We start from the raw sequence: 13,995 nt of genomic DNA, 5'->3' as shown, positions 1-13,995 counted from the left end.
AGACAAATTGTTCTGGAAGTACATTTCAATAGGTTGGCAGCGCTGCTTTGTTGACGAATGAACATGACACGTCCTCTTGGAAAACTGCGACGAGCCCATAGGCAGTGAACTGCTTTGTAGATTATATGCGGCATAATTACATGCCAATTATTTTAGTCTCATGACGCGTATTAAATTTATCCTTTAGAGTAACGAGACTGAGGGAAGCTATGGAATGGAACTGGAGGGCCTGAAAAGATGCCGTTCGGAGTTGGAATGCTTCAATGCAAAAGTTGTCGTCACTGACAGGCATCGCCAGCGCCAGGTGGGGAAATGGATCAGGGAGAATTGGACCCAAGTCATCCATTATTATGATTGTTGGCACATTGTTAAAGGTTAGTGTTTTTCAATGTTTATAAATACGCTAGTTTTGGGATTATATTATTTATCATGCACGTCACTTCACGAGTTTTCTTATCATATTAAATATACAGGTATGTGCAAGAAACTGGACTCCTTGGCCAAAAAGAAGAGCATGTCGATCCTGAAGGATTGGGTACAAAGTTTGAAGTGCCATTTGTACTGGTGTGCACTTTCCTCCCAGACACCGGAGGAAAAGAAGCAGAAGTGGCTGGCATGTGTGGACCACCTGCAGAACGTGCATAGTTGTTTACATCCTCCAATTACTAGAGAAAAGGCGTGGCTATTGCCAGTTTTTTTTTGTTAGATGTTGCCTGCTAGTTAACCCTAAAAAAATAGAGATATTGTCATTCCTTGTAAATTCATTTAAAGGTACTGAAGTCAATGTCGCAGTGGTGGAAAGACAAAGACCATGTTTGTCAATGATGTCATGAAGATGTCTCACCTCGGACAGACCAGTGGTATGGAAGCTTTTCACAGTGTGGTGAATCATTTTGCCCCAAAGATGTACCACTTCTTGTACAAAGGAATGAAAAGCAGGTGTGTTAAAGAAAACTGATATGCATGAAATGTAGAACTTTGAGATATAAAGTTATTTAATCAAAATTTGACAATTTTTTAAAATAAGATCAGGCATTTTTTGTTCTATTCCAGAATAATTCTTGCTGCTATGCATTGTAATAAAAATGCTGGCAGACCACAGAAAGTGACAAAGGAAGGAATACACTCCTACTGTATTGTTTATCCCAAATATAAGAGTGGTGGCTATTCTCTGAGAAAGATACTGGTGGATACAACTTATGGTGAGTTATGAAATAAAAAGTAATTCCAGGCCGATGCATTACATACTGCGTATAACCCATATGTCGTCTAAATATTTATCATCCCAATGTTGTTGTTTTTTTTGGTAGACTATGTGAATGACTGCCTGTCAGAAGTGATGAAACTGACTGCCATTCAAAATAAGTACAGAACTGGTGATGTGTGTGTCGACCCGCAATTTCTGACAGCAGCACTGAACAGACCAGACCGGACAAGTCAACCGTTATTGCCGAGCACCAGACTAGATTCCTCAGGAAATAAAAGAAATTACATTCCCTGTATTCAGTTGTCCTCATTTGTTTATTTTTATTCCAGTATTTTGTTATGATAGACAACATGTCCACATTAACCACTCTAAAACCAGTCCAAATCACAGTTCTGGAACATTTCTCTGTGAAACACGAAACCCTTTAAATACAGCTGACTCTTGTCCTGGTGGTGGAAAATGTGCCCTGATACAAGACACGGCGCATGCTGGGAGCACAACACGGTTGTCCTGACCAAGAAACTTCCAGCATCAGCGCATCCTGTGGCCCATCAAATGCCTTGCCTTTGTACTGCTGCTTGTAGGTCATCCATGCCACCTGTAATCCATATGGGTCTAGGCACACAGCATTGAGTCCAGGATGGTCGGTGATGCAGTCCAGCACCTGATTGAAGTGTTCCTGTCCTTGTCGACGTACAGTCACTCCTTCTTGAATTTCATGGCAGCAAACACATTCGACTGCTGTAGGCAATTGCTGGCGTTTACCACAAGTACACCTGAAGTAAAAAAAAATAAAATACTGAGCGATGACACCATGAGCATAAATTTTATTGAACAAGCGTATTGCTCACAGTTGTCACTGGGTGGTAGCACCGCACTACGGTTCACTTACATTACGAATGTCCTGCCATACTCATTTGTCATGTCCTTGTTTATGATGGTACTAATGCAGTTTTATTGTGTTATACCGGAGACAAATTCCTTGTGTCTTCTACATACTTGGCCAACAAAGACGATTCTGATTCTGATTCTATACCCATCAATCAATAATTCTGTTGTGTGATTTGCTAAAAAGAATGCTCAGTGCCGAGTAGGCTAACTGCTTGAACATGAAGTCTGATTTTTTTAAAACAATGTCATCAGATAGACAAAAACATAAAATTATGTGCACATGCCTGCATCTTCCAATCATAAAAATAATACCAGCCTATATCTTACCAATCTTGATGGGTCTTGTCTCCATTCCATGTCAGGTCGTCTGGGCACATTGTTTGCATCCTGATTAGTGTCTGGCTCGTACATGTAAGGTCCAACATGTAAAATTCCAACCTCCTCTTCTTCATCTAACTCTTCAAAAATGGATATCCTCACTTGCGCTCGATCGATCGCACGTATCGCTGTTTGAATCATTGTTTGAAATGCTTTGCATGTGGCCGTATGGAGCTCTGCCATCGCTGTTCGCCATGTGATGAATCACTTCCGGGTTCGCCCCTTTCAGGCTGGAACTTCGGAAAATCGATTATTTGTCAAATATACAACACATAAATTATTTTTTCATGCTTTATTTGGTGGACAATGTTTAAGTACTTTCATTGTGACCCTATTTGGCATTTCATGAAATTACTTCACACTTGGCCTTGAACAACCCATCAAGCATGAGTATGTGAAAATAATAATACATTTTAATTATAAGCGCCTTTCAAGACACCCAAGGACACTTTACAAAAACACAAAACAATACGGGTTGAGCAGCGGCAGCCAAACGCGGCAGCCAAACGCGCCAGCGTTCACTCAACCCTGAAGTCAGAAAGAAACCACAAGGGAGGGAGAGGGGGAGAAAAAAAAAACACGCTCGAACTATCCTCATTTTGAGGATAATTTGAGTTAGGCAAAAACTCCTGCACAAGCATATGACAGTTACAACAGGTCACAAGACATAAACAATGAAGACGGTGATACAAGGGAGCGTATGAAGGAGGGGGTGATGGTGTGGGGCTAGCTTCTGTGCATACTTTCATCAGGGGAAGGTCGAGATAGAAGATGTTGTTTTGGTAGCAGGCTGCCCAAGAATTTAAGACAGCCTTGTGGCAGGCTTATGTCTCTTTAGTGGCGTCAATCAGCCAAATCCGTGATTTCTGTCAATATTTGAGCACGGATTCCAGTTTCTCCAAGTTTTTGACCATCTTGCAGAGACGCTCCAAAACCGCAAAAGTTTGTGGTTGAGCACAGTCTGAGTCTGAGTGTTGGACATCCGCACTATGCCATCCTTAGACCGGCAGCCTCTTCACTTCCAATAGAGCCGCTCCCGTCGGTTGAATTTTGCGATAGATCAGGAAACTGCTAACACCAAACAGCAGCATACCTGTTATTGGAAGGCCGAGAATGTAGATGTCATCCACATTCTCAATGGACATTGTTGACAGGCACGCCATTCTCCGCTTCCTCCAGGGATCGAGGGTGTACACAGCATCAAAAGTCCCTGAGCGGCAAGTAAGTTCCCCACTGCCTGCTCTTCTCGTCGAAAAAACTTTGTCGATGGCATCGAGAGACCAGCCAACCAATTCCATGTTTGTTTTTAGGATGAAAATACGACAGTAAGCTAGGAAAAGTCAGACAAAGAGCACATGGACTGAGTGGCGAGCAGGGAAGGGCGGGGGGAGGTACAGAAACAAAAAGCAAAAGCGTCCGCCTTCGTCGAGAGCCAAGCAAGAAGTGAAAATGTGTGCAGGAGGACAGCAGATTACGAGGATGATTTGCTCGGCGCAAAAGAGGACGCAGACGCTGGTTTCGAGAAGTTTCGAGATGGCTCGACCAGAGCAGGTTTGGCCACGTCTCATTCTTTCTCTCGATTGCAATGTCCACCAACCATTTTGAAAGTGAAAGCAACTTTTTTTGTCGCTGATCAACGCAACCACTTTCAGACACAATTCTGCAATAACACATTTAATCTGACAATGTTTGAATCATGTTGTAATTTTGTCTCTTCAGACCTGTAATGTTATCAAGATGGCTGCTCGTTAGACACTGTGCTGTCAACTAATTCCAGTGTGACAAATATCAAAATAATTGTGTATTTTTTTTTACTTAACAAGAAAGTAGAGCTACAATTTTCAGGTTTGCTTGATGCCATTTTTGAATATTTTAACACTTTTCATGATGAGCTTGACAACCAGCAAAATTGAATTACGTGGAACCTCAGCAAAATGTGTATGTATGTATCTGTGTGTGTGTGTGTGTGTGCGTGTGTGTTTCTTCTAATTTACTTTCGTTTTGTTTTGTTTTCAGTGTTGGGGGGGGGGGGGGCACAACAGATGACGTTATGTGCGCATGCGGGTTGTTATTTTAGTCCGCAAACTGAGGAATCGTGCGGACGAAAGTTTGAGATGGCGGCGAAAAAAACTCACCAAGGTCTACTAATTACGATATTTAAGAAATGGGAATGCTTGTCTGATTTTTCGTATGAATCGTCCAAAGGGCGTATCACGAAACTCACCTGTGACGTATGCACAGAACGCGAGAGCGAAATATGACGCGAGGCACGATTACGAGGCAAATTGGTCATTAGATTTGTAGGCTAATCGCTGTGAAAGATATTATGAAACAGTATTGGTTATTCTATAATTTACTGGTTGTAGCATGGTAACTTTATGAATAAAATATTCGTCACAAGATGTAGTAATGCTAATGTTAACTGTTGGTAGAACTAATGATGACGTGTGTTAAATTCTTTCGTCAAATTGATCGTAGATTACACATGCATCGTCTTGGGAAGAGGATGTCAAGCCACATCAATACTTACCTGTATTAATGATTACCAGTCAATTAATCTTTGCAGTGTGAGATTGGAAAAAGTACTCTGATATGCCACATGGGTACACCAGTTTTTGATCCATTTATTTTTTGGAATAAACCTGGAGTACACAGCTGTTGATGTAATGTTCATTGTTAATGCATCGTTTTCAAACATTGACCCTTGAAACATTATACTTTTGAGTTTCGGAATTCTTGATTATCAATATCAGTCAAAATAGAAAAATGGGTTCTCATGATGAACGTTTACGGAACCCAAAATTTGTTACCGTGGTTTCCCAATGGGTAATCCGACGGAACCGAAAAACGGTTACCATGAATTTCCTAAATCCTCAGGCCTGCTCCTGAATTATTAAAATTTTTGCAGCATTTGTTTATCATTGTATGTATATGTTGTTGTTTGTGTTATTATCATATGCAATTCAATAAGTAGACCCTTTAAGAATTCGAAATTTGGGACTCTCTCAATCCATAATGGCACTCATACTTTTCTGATCAGCGAGTCCCTGGGACTCGCTGCCGGTAAACTGTAAAATTATCACTGAGAGATTACCGCTTTTTCTGCAGTCAGTGATTGACTTCTATGCAAAGTAATTTCTCAACTTGTCTTCCGTGCCATGTCATGCCTGTTGAGTGTTGATTTACTTCATATTAAGAAACTACTGCACTAAAACATTAATTCATAAATGTATACCATGTGATTTTATTTTTTTTTTCTCAGTATAAATAACACGTACCCTGACTGTTCTCCTCTTTGAATAAAAACACTTCATTCAAGCATTAGGGAGTGCAAAGGGTTATGATGGAGGGGTGTTGCAAATCATGAAGACCTGCCAAGTGGTATGATAGCTGATAGTTTTATACATGTCCTTGGCTAGGCCTCAGTTTCAAAATCAGTCCTTGGTCCTTGGCCTTGGCCTCGGAGGCAAGTCCTTGGTCCTTGGCCTTGGCCTCGGAAAATTTCTCAAGTCCTTGGCCTTGGCCTTGCCCTGGAAAATTTTCCAAGTCCTTGGCCTTGGCCTTGGCCTCGGGTTGCCGGTCCTTGGACAAAACACTGATGTATATACAGTCAAACCTCATTGAATAAATGGTTATATATTATTACAGTCAAACCTCAGTTTTCGAACCTCTCTATTCTGGACCAAATCGGTTTTTGACCAAAAATTTCAAGTTTTTTATACCTCGGATTACGACCGAATATGCGCTACTTGACTCCTCTCGCCTTCCTTACACGAGGAAGTGATGCTTCCTCGGGTCGACGAGGAAGTGAAGCTTTCTCGTTAGTATTCCATTGTGAGCAGACGTGTTAAATAAAGAGCTTTTTTTTTTTTTTTTAAAGAGCGTGGTTTCAGTTTTCGAAAAAATGGGTTTTCGAACAGCCTTCTGGAACGGATTATGGACGAAAACCGAAGTATGTCTGTTTATATATATATAAAATCCTCGTCTCACCCCTCGGGTGGTGTCCGTCCCTCATTCAGCTTGGGTCCTCTACCAGAGGCCAGTAAGCTTGAGGGTTCTGCGCAGTATCCTTGCTGTTCCCAGCACTGCACATTTCTGGACTGAGATGTCCGATGTTGTTCCAGGGATCTGTTGCAACCACTCATCGAGTTTGGGGGTCACTGCCCAGAGTGCTCCGACCACCACAGGCACGACTGTCACCTTTACCTTCCAGGCTCTCTCCAGCTCCTCTCTGAGCCCTTGGTATTTCTCCGAGACAATAAAATGAATGACATGCCGGCTCAGACGTCGCCAGGCCAAACAAGGTCTGCGTCAGGTGCTGGGGAACCAGAGCACCTTGATGAAAAATGGGCTACTGGAACAAGGCGGAGATGGGCGAGATGCGATAACATGGCTCTGTTGGAATGCTACTACTCAAGCAACCCTAGTCAGAGGGGTTACATGCAGAGAATGTGGGCTAAATGGCTACTTCGAAACCCACAGTCACGGTTGACCACGAAACAACGAGTAGCTCAGTGTTCCAACATCCACAAACGGCAACTGCTGTCACAACTTGAGATTGATGAGGTACAACGCAGGTTCCATGGTGTAGGGCCCCAGGCTGCCAGATCAGAGGAGGAGGTCATACCAGAGATTGGGAGGAAAGCCCCAATGAATGCAGATGATGAGATTGGGAGGCCAGCCCCAATGAATGAAATGCTGAGCGAGGCAGCAACTGACCTGAAAGCTAAGATCATGGCGAGAATGAAAGCTGGGCAACCTAGAAACCGATTACAACGGCTATGTGAAGTACCACCTGAAAGTCTCATGGAAAGTGTGAATGCAGACTGAGGGCGTTCCCTACCATAACGATCACGGAAACCAATGAGCTGATATACGCTTCAGCATCAGTGATCCTTGAGATGCTTGGCTATAAGAGCAACCATGGAAGCCATGAGATACGTTACCCACCATGGAAAAGACGGTTGGAGGCTAAGATCAAGGCGGCTCGGAAAGATGTGAGTCAATTGACGGAGGCCCAGAGAGGGGTGATGAAAAGGCCAATACCCGAGAGGTACATCCAGATGACCATACCTGAAGCACTCGAAACTGCTCCAAGCCTTGTCCAGCCGCCTAAAGCGGTACACGAAAGAGAATGAGGCCAGACGAATAAACAGGCTGTTCGCAACACAACCTGCGAAAGTGTACGCTCAGTGGCAGGGTCCTAACAACAGAGCTGACCCACCAAGACTGGAAACTGAAAGGTACTGGAAAGGCATATGGGAGAAGGAGGTTGCACATAACAGCAGTGCACAATGGCTGGTGACCCTGAGAGAGGAGCACAGCAACCTCCCTGAACAGAACCCAGTTACCATAACAGTGGCAGACATACAGGAAAGAGTCTCAGATATGAAGAACTGGACAGCACCAGGCCCAGACATGGTCCACACCTACTGGCTAAAGAAACTCACAGCACTCCATGAGCGCCTAGCAGCACAAATGAACCAGCTGCTGAGGAATGGGACTCACCCAGGATGGCTAACCGAAGGGAGAATGATCCTGATCATGAAGGATCCCTCAAAGGGTGCAGTCCCATCCAACTATCGGCCAATAACCTGTCTCTCCACAACATGGAAGCTCATGTCAGGCATCATTGCGGCTAAGATAAGTGGACACATGGATCAATACATGAGCGAAGCACAGAAGGGCATTGGTAGAGATACCAGAGGAGCCAAACATCAGCTCCTGGTTGACAGAACAGTCGCACAAGACTGCAGGTCCCGACGCACCAACCTGTGCACAGCCTGGATTGATTACAAGAAAGCCTATGACTCGATGCCACATACATGGATCACTGAATGCTTGGAGTTGTATAAGGTGAACAGGACCCTAAGAGCCTTCGTTGCGAACTCGATGAGGATGTGGAAAACCACACTTGAAGCCAATGGCAAGACACTTACCCAAGTGTCCATCAAATGTGGCATATACCAAGGTGATGCACTCTCCCCACTGCTGTTCTGCATAGGACTGAACCCCCTAAGCCAAGTAATCACCAAGACAGGCTATGGATACCGCCTCAGAAATGGAGCTACAATCAGTCACCTCCTCTACATGGATGACATAAAGCTGTATGCTAAGAGCGAAAGGGACATAGACTCCCTGATCCACACAACCAGGATCTACAGCAGCCGACGGCACCGCGGGGTCGGGCCTCGGGGGCTGGGGGCACTTGCGGGTCGGGGCGGGGGAGTAGGCGACCGGCCAACGACCGGCACCGTACCCCCCGCCCGTCTCCTTCACGCCCCCGCCCGTCTCCTTCACGCCCCCGCCCCGCGCCTCTCCCCACGGGCCGCCTTCGACGTCGCCGCCGCCGCCGCCGCGGCCTCCGCCGTCCTCCGCCGTCCTCCTCCGCCCTCCTCCGCCCATCTGTTCGCTCCGGACTCGGGGGGCCGGGGCGCGCCGGGGTGCGCCAGCGCCGCCACCGACGGCACCAACGGCACCGCGGGGTCGGGCCGCGGGGGCTGGGGGCGCTTACGGGTCGGGGTGGGGGAGTAGGCAACCGAGTGAGTGTGAGAGCCACTGTCCAGGATGAAACATCCAAGCTCCATGAATACATCAAGGAGAAGGCTCCAACGGATGACGTACTCAGAGAATGTCTTAGACAATGGGGAACAGAAAATGAGGCGCTGGAGGAGGGACCATCATGGGAGGACAAGCCCCTACACGGGATGTACCACCGGACCATAACTGAAGTGGCCGATCTCAAGAAGTCCTATCAGTGGCTAGAGAGGGCTGGCCTGAAGGACAGCACAGAGGCACTCATCCTGGCTGCTCAGGAGCAGGCCCTGAGCACCAGAGCCATTGAGGCCCAGATATACCACACCAGACAAGACCCAAGGTGTAGGTTGTGCAAAGAGGCACCTGAGACGATCCAACACATAACTGCAGGGTGTAAGATGCTGGCAGGGAAAGCCTACATGGAACGCCATAACCAGGTGGCTGGCATAGTCTACCGAAACATCTGTGCGGAGTATGGACTGGAAACCCCAAGGTCAAAATGGGAAACACCTCCGAAGGTGGTGGAGAATGACAGAGCAAAGATCCTGTGGGACTTCCAGATCCAGACTGACAAGATGGTAATGGCGAACCAACCAGATATCGTGATCATAGATAAAGGGCAGAGGAAAGCCGTTGTAGTGGATGTAGCGGTCCCAAGTGATGGGAACATCAGAAAGAAGGAACACGAGAAACTCGAGAAATACCAAGGGTTCAGAGAGGAGATGGAGAGAGCCTGGAAGGTAAAGGTGACAGTCGTGCCTGTGGTGGTCGGAGCACTCGGGGCAGTGACCCCCAAACTAGATGATTGGTTGCAACAGATCCCGGGAACAACTTCGGACATCTCAGTCCAGAAATGTGCAGTGCTGGGAACAGCAAGGATAATGCGCAGAACCCTCAAGCTTCCTGGCCTCTGGTAGAGGACCCGAGCTGAATGAGGGACGGACACCACCCGAGGGGGGGTGAGACGAGGAATGTTTTGTATATTTATATTTCCGGAATTTTCAGGAAAGTCCACTTTCATCTCTGGATATAAAAATAGAAGCCCAAAAACAGAAGGTTGCCTGTATTTAAATGTTGACCATGATTTCAACATGTCTCAAATAAGGTCAGAATGGAATTCCTGAACGCCCTTTGGGCCGGGAGGTCCGAGCCGTGAAGTCAGCAAAAAAAAGTTCCCAAATTCACTCAAAAGAGAGGATCCCAATGGAGACGAAGACTGTGAATGGCAAAACATCCTCCAACCATCTATTTTCTGATCTGCTTCAGCCTCACAAGGGTCGCGGGTGTGCTGGAACCTATGGTTAAATGTAAATCTGTTATCCCATATCTACTCTCAGTATAACTGCAAAACCTTTGTTCCAGAGTTTGACTTCACAAATACTCGTTTATTATGGGAGACTTGTCGGCCTGGGAGAGCTCAGCCGGCTCCTGTTTTGGCTCTTAAGTTAACATCCTTTTGTTCAGTTAACGGCTTCTGTTCAAAGTAACTGTTGCTTGTGAGAAGGTAACATCAACTCCAGGACACCACAGCTGTGTTCACGGACCACTGAACTCGAGCAGGAGCCACCGAGACCACAGGAATGAACTGTGTGTTCTCATTGAAAGTCTCCTCTACTGAAACTGTTGTGAAATGTGCAAATACTCCCCACACACATTAGAAGATCGTGTATCAGGGACATCCTTTCAATAAATGCAAGGAGATAAACGCGGTCTCTTCAGAGTTGCCCCGGAACCTGTAATGATTTCCATGGCAGAGCCAGCTGGAGAGCTGCTCCGAGATTGTGAACCAAGACATGTTTTAGCGCACTCTCTCTTGCAAGAAAGACAACCATGCCCACCTCCTGAGTCTTCCTGTTCCTGATGTATTCTTTGTGTCAGATTACCAGCATAAACCTAACAATATTCACATTTAACTTGGTGTTACCAGGTGGCCGTAAGTCAGGGGTGTCCAAAGTCGGTCCTCAAGGGCCGCTGTCCTGCCTCTTTTCCAACACTCCCCGGAGCAACACACCTGATTAAAATAATCAGGACCGTTCTCATGCTGTTCAGAGCTGGCTGATGAGCTGATCAACTGAATCAGGTGTGTTGCAGCCAGGAGAGCTGGAAAACAGGCAGGACAGTGGCCCTCCAGGCCCGGAGCTGGACATGCCTGCCGTAAGTAATAGTCCTGGGTACCGTGAAATAGTGCAGGGTCCGACATTAAGGAAATTTGTTTTTCACACTGTTTTCTTGCCTCACCTAACTGCTCACAACTCCACAACAATTTTCAGATCATACAATATTTTGTTTAAAAGCAAGAAATCTTCAGTTTCAACATATTTATTAATAAAAATTGGACTGGACCTACCAAGCCAACATCTGGAATGCCCAGGGTGGCCCAACACAATGCATCATGGTCCAGGTCCATTGGTCCACCGTCAATGTTGGACCCTGTACTGATTCTCGCCTCGCACCGCTGCCCGTGCTCCGTCGTCGTGATCCACCGACACTCACACCAGTGCACACCAGTCTTTAATTGGGTCAGAATGCCAGGACATGATGGGAAGCATCACCGTGACCACAGAACCTGGCTCAGGCTGAAATCAATCAGCTGGGAAAGCATGTGACTGAGGACATATGGGTCCTTGGTTTGCTCCTGGGTTTCAGTATTAAACACACACGTATCAGAATCAGAATCATCTTTTTTGGCCAAGTATGTAGAACACACAAGGAATTTGTCTTCGGTATAACACGCTGCATCAGTATCATCGTAAACAAGGACATGACAAATAAGTATGGAAGGACATTTCGTAATGTCGGTGAACCGTAGTGCGGTGGTACCACCCAGTGACAACTGTGAGACAATGTGCAAAGCATCAAGCAGAGCTAAAGTGATCAGTGGTAGAATACAATACGATGACAGTTTGTACAGTTGGTGCAGAAAATCATTGAACCATTTTAGAGTGACCAGTAGCAGTACAAGAAGAGGGACTACGTCAGTGACATTTTATAATGGCTAGAGGGAAGAAGCTGTTTAAGTGTCTGCTGGATTTGGTGCGCATGGATCTGTAGCGCCTGCCTGAGGGGAGTAGCTGGAAAAGGTGGTGGGCAGGGTGCGGGGGATCCAGGAGGATTTTCCGTGCCCTTGTCTTGATTCTTGCAGTGTGCAAGTCCTCAAGAGTGGGTAGGGCGGTGCCAATGATTTTTTCCGCCGTCCTAACTGTCCGTTGAAGTCGGATTTTGTCCTTTTTTGTGGCGGCCCCAAACCAAACCGTGATGGAAGAACACAGGATTGATTCGATGACTGCCGTGTAGAACTGTCGTAACACCTCCTGTGGCAGGCCATGCTTCCTCAGCAGCCTCAGGAAGTACATCCTCTGCCGGGCCCTTTTCAGGATGGAGATGGTGTTGACTTCCCACTTCATGTCCTGGGAGACTGTGATTCCCAGGAACTTGAAGGTCTCGACGGTTGACACAGGGCAGTTGGATAGTGTGAGGGGCAACTGTGGCAAAGGATGTTTCCTGAAGTCCACGATCATCTCTACAGTCTTGAGCGTGTTCAGCCCGAGGTTGTGTCGGCTGCACCAGAGTTCCAGCTGCTCCACTTGTTGTCGGTACGCAGACTCGTCGCCGTCTTGGATGAGACCGATGACCGTGGTGTCGTCTGCGAACTGTATGAGTTCGACAGTTGGACTTGTTGAGCTGCAATCGTTTGTGTAGAGGGAGAAGAGCAGTGGAGAGAGGACACATCCCTGTGGGGCTCCAGTGCTAGTGGTGCGTGTTGATGATGTTGTTGCTCCCAGTCTCACCTGTTGTGTCCGTCCCGTCAGGAAGCTGAGGATCCACTGGCAGATCGTAGGGGACACACTGAGGTGGATAAGTTTGGGGGTGAGGAGTTCCGGGATGATGGTGTTGAATGCAGAGCTGAAATCCACAAACAAGATCCTTGCGTAGGTCCCTGTGCTGTCGAGGTGCTCGAGGATGGAGTGCAGACCTATGTTGACTGCGTCCTCCACAGACCTGTTTGCCCTGTAGGCAAACTGAAGAGGGTCCAGCAGGGGTCCGGTGACGTTCTTTAGGTGGTTCAGCACAAGGCGTTCAAAGGACTTCATGACCACAGACGTCAGGGCGACAGGCCTATAGTCGTTCAGTTCCGATGTTGCCGATTTCTTGGGAACTGGGATGATGGTAGACTGTTTGAAGCAGGATGGGACCTCACACAGCTCCAGGGATCTGTTGAAGATTTGTGTGAAGACCGGAGCCAGCTGGTCAGCGCAGACTTTCAGGCAGGAGGGGGACACTTTGTCGGGCCCCGCAGCTTTCTTGATCTTTTGTGTATGTGTGTTTCCTTTGTCTATTGATGTTGATCATTTTTCGTTGAGTGCTGTGATTCGTTTGCATCACAGCACTCTTTCTCATCCAGTGTGCGCCATGAGTATGGATGAAATGAGAACCTTTTTGGAGGCCAGTTCCATATGGTCTCCTGCCGGTCGACACATCCACGCTTTGCTTTTGTCTTTGGTCTCCTTCAGCAGGTTGTGGATCAGCTTCTCCACATAAGCATGGTTGGATCCTTCATCGATCTCCTCGTCTTCTTCGTCCACTTCCTCTCCATCTTCCTCCATGTCATACTGGCGTATCTTACCCAGCTCACCCACAGGAGGCGCTGCAAGCTCAGCTTCCATATAAGAGTTACAGGATTGCATGACCATCTCCTCAGGGAACTGTGAGAGGACCAGCATGTGGACTTTTAACTGTGTCTTTTGACCAACTGTGGACCATCCTTAGCCCACCAACAGACAGAAATAGCTCAGGTAGGAGAGTGTCACACTCAAACTATTAAGGTCTGTGGTTCAACCCTGCATTTTGGCATGTAAGGCACAGAGATTATTTGGTGTTTATGACGACTGCACGACGATGTGTCTTGTGACTCAGTTGTCAGTTTACCGATAGCTTCCCATTAATTGACTGGTGAAAAGGCCTACGTCCAACGAACAATAGGC

The 13,995-nt window shown here is 46.7% G+C and overlaps 1 long non-coding RNA gene across 1 annotated transcript; it reads right to left on the bottom strand.

Moving 5' to 3' along the window:
* Positions 1–1,502: 1,502 nt before the first annotated feature.
* Positions 1,503–2,658, bottom strand: LOC147193429 (uncharacterized). Its single transcript, XR_015102993.1, has 2 exons — positions 2,426–2,658; positions 1,503–1,983 (listed from the first exon to the last, which is right to left on the bottom strand). It is a non-coding gene; the product is annotated as an uncharacterized LOC147193429 (long non-coding RNA).
* Between the last annotated feature and the right edge of the window lie 11,337 nt (positions 2,659–13,995).

The sequence above is a fragment of the Hippocampus guttulatus genome, chromosome 15 (assembly GCF_054856545.1).
Source record: "Hippocampus guttulatus isolate MCC_2025c chromosome 15, RoL_Hgut_1.0, whole genome shotgun sequence".
NCBI classification, from domain to species: Eukaryota; Metazoa; Chordata; class Actinopteri; order Syngnathiformes; family Syngnathidae; genus Hippocampus; species Hippocampus guttulatus.
This window is presented reverse-complemented; position numbering and strand designations above follow the sequence as displayed.